This window comes from Myotis davidii, unplaced genomic scaffold (assembly GCF_000327345.1).
Source record: "Myotis davidii unplaced genomic scaffold, ASM32734v1 scaffold49, whole genome shotgun sequence".
In the NCBI taxonomy this organism is placed as follows: Eukaryota; Metazoa; Chordata; class Mammalia; order Chiroptera; family Vespertilionidae; genus Myotis; species Myotis davidii.
Genome location: NW_006300375.1, coordinates 3055379 through 3062198, shown reverse-complemented (window position 1 = coordinate 3062198; position 6820 = coordinate 3055379).

Below are 6820 nucleotides of genomic sequence, written 5' to 3'. Positions count from 1 at the left end.
GCGTGACTGGGGGTGGCATCACTACCTCCCGATCCGCCCTGCTCTGTGCATGACAGGGGGTGGCACCCCAACTCCCCAATGGGCCCTGCTCTGAGCCCGACCAGGGGCTGCACCTAGGGATTGGGCCTGTCCTCTGCCACCCGGGAGCAGGCCTAAGCCAGCAGGTCGTTATCTCCCGAGGGGTCCCAGACTGCGAGAGGGCACAGGCCAGGCTGAGGGACCCCCCCTTCCCCCCGAGTGCACAAATTTTTGTGCACCGGGCCTCTAGTATATATATAAAGAGCTAATACTAAATTTCAGGTACTAAAAGCATGTTCATACCAAGCTAACACATTTTTTCTCATACATTAAAAGAACGTCAAGCAATACATAATGATTTTGTTAAAAGGGCCTCTCCTTGTTTACTCCTCAACAGATAAGGCACTGAGCCAACATTACTCTCTGATTCTAACATTTTTAGTATTCTCTTTGTATATTTTGTTAAAGGGCAAACTTTACCCATACAATATCATATTTGATGTAAGAAATAGACTATTTGAAGAAACCTATTCATGTAGATTAAACACCTAAATTATACTTAAACAGCATGTTTGGTATTCTCTAAAATAGAATGACATATGAGGTACATTGGTTTCTAAATCTAATTGCAATGTTTTCCATAGTCTTAAGTTTTAATTGTTATGAAACCTCTCTAGACTATGTTTCTGTATTTTACAGTGAATTCTTGCTAATGACTGTGGTGGCGGCTGTGGAAGTGTTCACTGATTCCTGAAAACCTGCTGTGGGGAGCACATGAGACCAACAACTTTCATCCATGGCCCGGTGAACACTGAGGCCATTGGTTCCACAAGGGGCTCCCTCCCCTGGCTGAGCAGGGGGAGAAGAGCCAGCCCATGCTTGTCTGAAAGGACAACCCTCTAATGGACAAATTTTCCTTGGTGCCTCAGCTTGTCCAAGATTTTCTCAGAATTATTTTGTGTAATCTGAGGCTTTCTTCTTCCCCAATCCTTCTTAGTCTTCACTGTTGTGATCCTGCCATTTCAGTCTGAAGTCTCTCCCTGCCTACTCCCCGCCGCCCCCCTCCCCACCACCACCCAGCTTTACTCTTCACAGGCATTCCCTTAATCCCTTGTACATGTAATCCCATCCTGTTATCTACAGCTTGGAAGACCCAGACTGGCACACATGATATATAGGGTGGTCTGAGGAAACAGGTGGCAAGATGGGATTTGGGAACCAGGTTACTCACTATCCAGCTGGCAAGTCAGTGAAATTGGAGGCATAGGTAACCGAGTGGCCGGTATGATTTCATAAATGTTGACTTAGAAAGATGACCCCATGGAGAGGATTGTCCTTGCTGATGTGGCAACAAAGATATTTGAAAGATACAGGGTGAAAAACGCCAATCAGCACAGCATAGTGACTGTTACTGATAAAGCGAATTGAGGCCTTATAGAGGGATCGTGATAAACTGAGGGCAGGTCACAAGATAATTAAAGTTCAGTGTGACAGCTGGAGGGCCTCCATGGGCATTTAAATAGAAGCCCTTGCTTCCTGCATAGGGAGAGCAGATGCGGAAGAGCAGCTGACCCTGATTTCATGGTTAGAACTGCAGACCTCCAGAGACATTTAAATGTTCAGCAAAGACCACACTGGCACCCTAAACCTGGAACCTGACAGAATTGGAACGCCTGAGTGAATGCCAGCCACGATGGCCTTAATGTTCCCCTCAGCTGGGCTAAACTTCACACAGGCTTCTTTCTGCCTCCGAGGCCCTCACCTCCCTTTCTTTAGAGCCGTGGTCGGCAAACTGTGGCTCTCGAGCCACATGCGGCTCTTTGGCCCCTTGAGTGTGGCTCTTCCTAAGCCTTAGGAGTACCCTAATTAAGTTAATAACAATGTACCTACCTATATAGTTTAAGTTTAAAAAATGTGGCTCTCAAAAGAAATTTCAATCGTTGTACTGTTGATATTTGGCTCTGTTGACTAATGAGTTTGTCGACCACTGCTTTAGAGCATTTATTTTGGACAACATGTAATTATATACTTTTGCTTTGCCCTTATGAGATATAAATCCTTTTAAAACCCTCTGGACTGTTTCACAACTGAGAAGCGTTTTTCTAAAGGGCCTCAGAGCCATCCTTTCCAAATCTCATTATCGTGCACCATTTCACAGTTTCTGTGGCAGGACAGGAGCCCAGCTTCCATGGACACCAATTAGCGAACACAGATGACCTAATCTCAGAGAAAAGCATTTGCTAACTCAGGAATAAGTCAATTTGCTAGACACATCCTATCGATCAACTCCCTGCCTCCCCTCCCCCGATTCTCCAGCACTTTTCCACTAGCTCACCCAGAGTCTGAAAGCCCCACCCGGCCCTTTCTTTCCATGGAGTTGCGCTCAGATGGAATTCTGGCCTCCCTCTTTGATTTCAATGGCTTTGAAGAAAGTCTTCACGAGCCATTTTTGCTTCAACAATCCCCCTGAGAATTGTACCTCTTTAGATTTCTCTCCCCTGCAGGAAGAGGCTGCAAGACAACAGGTGGCCCTCTCAAGAGTTGCCCCCTCACCCCATTTTATCAAACAGGCTAACAAGTGTGATTAAATTCCAGACGAATCTAATGAGACACAAGATGGGCCTGATTATAGAAGAGCAGGATTACACACTGAAGAAATTGCAAGAATTAGCTACCATGTACCAGCAGAAGCTAAGGGAGTACCCCTGGGGTTAAATTTTGAGGACGTTTGATCAAGGAGGCCAGAATTAAAAACCTTAAAACCCGAGTAAGAACAACTTATAGACTTGGCAGCATTTTCTTGGAACAGTGGATTTTATAACCTGGTGAAGACCCCAGAAATGGGACAGAGCCATTGCGAAGAGTAGCTCTTAGCAGCCAGGAATAGGTGATGGCCCACACTCAACAAAGTGCAAATGGCTATGTTACCTGGCAAACTGTAGAGGAAGCAGCAAAATATAGGAAGAGGCCCGGCTGGTGTGGCTCAGTGGTGGAGCATCCACCTATGAACCAGGAGGTCATGGTTTGATTCCAGGTCAGGGCACATGCCCAGGTTGCAGGCTCAATCCCCAGTGCGGAGCATGGGGGAGGCATCCAATCAATAATTTTCTCTCATCATTAATGTTTCTCTCTCTCTCTCTCCATTTCCCTTCCTTTGTAAAATCAATAAAAACATATTTTTAAAAAGATAGGAAGAAGAAAAAGGTGGAATGGATGCTACGCGAGGCCAGAATACCCATTAGAGGAGTATGCTTTGTGGGAGGTCCTGGGGAATCCAGCACTGAGCAAGGCCAGCAGAAATGCATTGGTAGGGGCGTCAGCATCCATAAGAAGGGGCATCAGCATCCATAAGAAGGGGACATGCCCAGGTTGCAGGCTCAATCCCCAGTGCGGAGCATGGGGGAGGCATCCAATCAATAATTTTCTCTCATCATTAATGTTTCTCTCTCTCTCTCTCTCCATTTCCCTTCCTTTGTAAAATCAATAAAAACATATTTTTAAAAAGATAGGAAGAAGAAAAAGGTGGAATGGATGCTACGCGAGGCCAGAATACCCATTAGAGGAGTATGCTTTGTGGGAGGTCCTGGGGAATCCAGCACTGAGCAAGGCCAGCAGAAATGCATTGGTAGGGGCATCAGCATCCATAAGAAGGGGCGTCAGCATCCATAAGAAGTTCAGTGGCAGATCATCTTGAAGTGACAAGGTAGTCAGTAGGAGAGGTATACACAGAGCTGGTCTGATCAGTATCCTTGAAGATGATGAAGTCTGAAAGTAACTGAGGTGAGGTGGCAGTGCTTAACTGCCAAAAGCAAGAACCCACAAAACTGGTGTAGCAGTCAAGCGGGGGCTTGACCCTCAGGAAGTTATAGAGATTGTTAATAGAACATGACATCACCAAGTACAAATTAGATAGGTAGCCAATGAGTGTGCTGTTTAACTCTTCCATCAGAAGGAGGTTAGAATAGAGGAACAGGAAGCTGAGGTTGTTGTCTCAATAAAACTTGCAATTCTTTGCCCAGTTCTCAAACCTAAACCAATTTTGAAAAGCAGAATCCATTAATTGAAGAGATGACCAGGAAACAACACAGTAAGTATATACTGTAATGACTTTCTAGAGAGTTATAGCCATTTACTCGTGTGACCTTACACTAGAAAAAGAGAAATACCCAGAGGACTACTGAGCACAGTCTACCAGTGATGGCGAACCTTTTGAGGTGGGCGTGTCAGCATTTAGAGAAACCCTAACTTAACTCTGGTGCCGTGTCACATATAGAAAATTTTTGACATTTGCAACCATAGTAAAACAAAGGCTTATATTTTTGATATTTATTTTATGTATTTAAATGCCATTTAACAAAGAAAAATCAACCAAAAAAATGAGTTCGCGTGTGAGAGGTTCGCCATCACTGGCCTATACCATGCTATGCAACCTACATTCCAAGGGGGAGCCTAGTCCTGCCAAGAATCTGGAATATCTCAAAGTGTCCATGGATAACCTACTTTGGAAGGTTACCATCAGTGTGCCTTAAGGGGAAACCATGTTGGAAGTGAGATAAATCCTAAGATCTGTGGTCCTTACAGCCTATGCAGGAGGGTTAGAAAGGAAGAGTAGAAATAAGCACCATCATTAGAAACCTAAAGGATACAGGAGCATGGCCATAACATCTCTAAATCACCATTCTGGCCCCTGGAAAAATGCTTGGATCATGCAGAATGTAGACTACTGTAAGCTCAGCCTAGTAATAGCTCTGGTCCATAGTGGCTATGCCATATGTGGCACTGGTGCTAGGGCTAACGAATAAGGCTTTAGTTACATGGTATACAGGCATGGATTTTGCAAATGCACATTTTAAAAATTCTGATAATAAAAGATCAGGAAAAATTTGCATTTATGTGGAATAGACAGCAATACTCACAGTTTTGCACCAAGGCAGTATTAACTCTCCCAACCCACTGTCGTATTCAAAAGAGATCTACATCATCTGGATATTTTACATATTATCAGATTGATCAGTACATTGATGACATTATGTTGATATTAAATTGGGTGCTATGAAAAAAACTGGTGGCTAGCACACTGAGACCTTGATAAGACACATTTCAGGAAACGGCTATTTCAATCTAGTTTTTATGTGTCTAGCTGTCAGGAGTATTTGAGATCCCCTGAAAGGTAAATGACAAAACGATGCATCTTCCAAAGCCTAAAACAGAAAGGCAGCACAACACCTGGTAGATCTTTCTGGGTCCTGGCTGGAACACATTCTACACACAGAAGTACTTTTATAGCCTTACGTTCAATGATATGGAAGGTTCCCAACTTTGAATGAGTCCCAGAGTGAAAAAGAGCTCTGCAGCTGGTCAGACTGAGGTACAAATAGCCCGACTCCTTGGGCCATGTACTCTGATAGGCTCTATAATGTTGAAAGCCTCGGTGTGGGATAAGATGGAATGTAAGTTTACGGCAAGTCCCATAAGGAGAATCAAAATGCAGCTACTTGGATTCTGGAACAAGGCCATGCCACCTGCACTGGAGAATTACACTTCATTTTACAATCACCTGCTGGCATGATACTGGGCCCTGCTGGAAACTTAACCTTGGGGAGCCAAGTGACCACACATCTGGGACTACTCAGAATGAGCCGAGTTGTCTTAGAGCCTCAATGTCATAAAGTCAGAAGGCTCAGCAGTGGACCCATGATCAGTTAGAAACTGTCATTTGAAATGAAGTTTAAATGACAACAGAGCGCACAGGCAAGCTGCACAAGCAGATGGTCCAGACTCCATGTCACTAGTTCCCCTTTGTGAGTAAATTCCCCATGACCAGCAGAAGAAAGAGGAAAAGCCCTCGCTTGATTTATGGATGGGTAGATTCGGTACAGGAGTCCAAACTGAAACTGGATAACAACAGGCAGCAGTATTGATTGATATAGTGCAGAATACCAAGTAGTGCTATTGTATTGAGATGGCAGATAACATCAATAGTGGAATAGTAAGGAGAGAAAATCCTCCCAGTGGGTTGAGCTACAAATGGAGAACTTGTTTTTTGTGGGGGAAAAAAGTGACCTAAGGGGAAGAAACAGGAAGATGTCTAGACATTTGCTAATGGCCTAGTAGACTGGTCAGGAACATGGAAGGAAAAGAATGGAAGAGACATCAAAGTATGAAATAGCATTTGGACCTTTGGTGGCAAAGCATCCACCAAAAAAAGAGGCATTGAACAATGAGGTAGAGAAAGTAATTTGGCCATTTGACATTGGCCACTTTTGTCATTGACCATTCCAGAACTGACATTTTGGAATGTCCACAGTCACAATATGGGTACTTCTTGATCATCAGCAAAGATTAGATGATGTTTATGCTTATTGCTTTCTTTTAATTGTCCCCATACCTTTCTATTGTACTTATAAACTAGAAGCGAAGATTTATGACAATGCATAGACATCATGAATTACCAATACAGAATTAGCAAAACAGAATTCTACCAGAAGCACAGTAAGTGCTACAAAAAGTGAGCTTTATTTTATTGGTTACACATATTTGATTCAGATATTGACTCATAGTAAGCATACAATCTTGTTTTATTTTATTTTTTTTAATTAAATCTTTATTGTTCAGATTATTACATTTGTTCCTCTTTTTTCCCCCCATAATTCCCCTCCTCCCAGTTCCCGCCCCACCCCTGTCCTCACTCCCCACCCACTGTCCTCATCCATAGGTGCACGATTTTTGTCCAGTCTCTTCTGGCATCTCCCACACCCCTTTCCCCCCCAAGAAGAGTCAGTACATTCCTTTTCTATGTGCC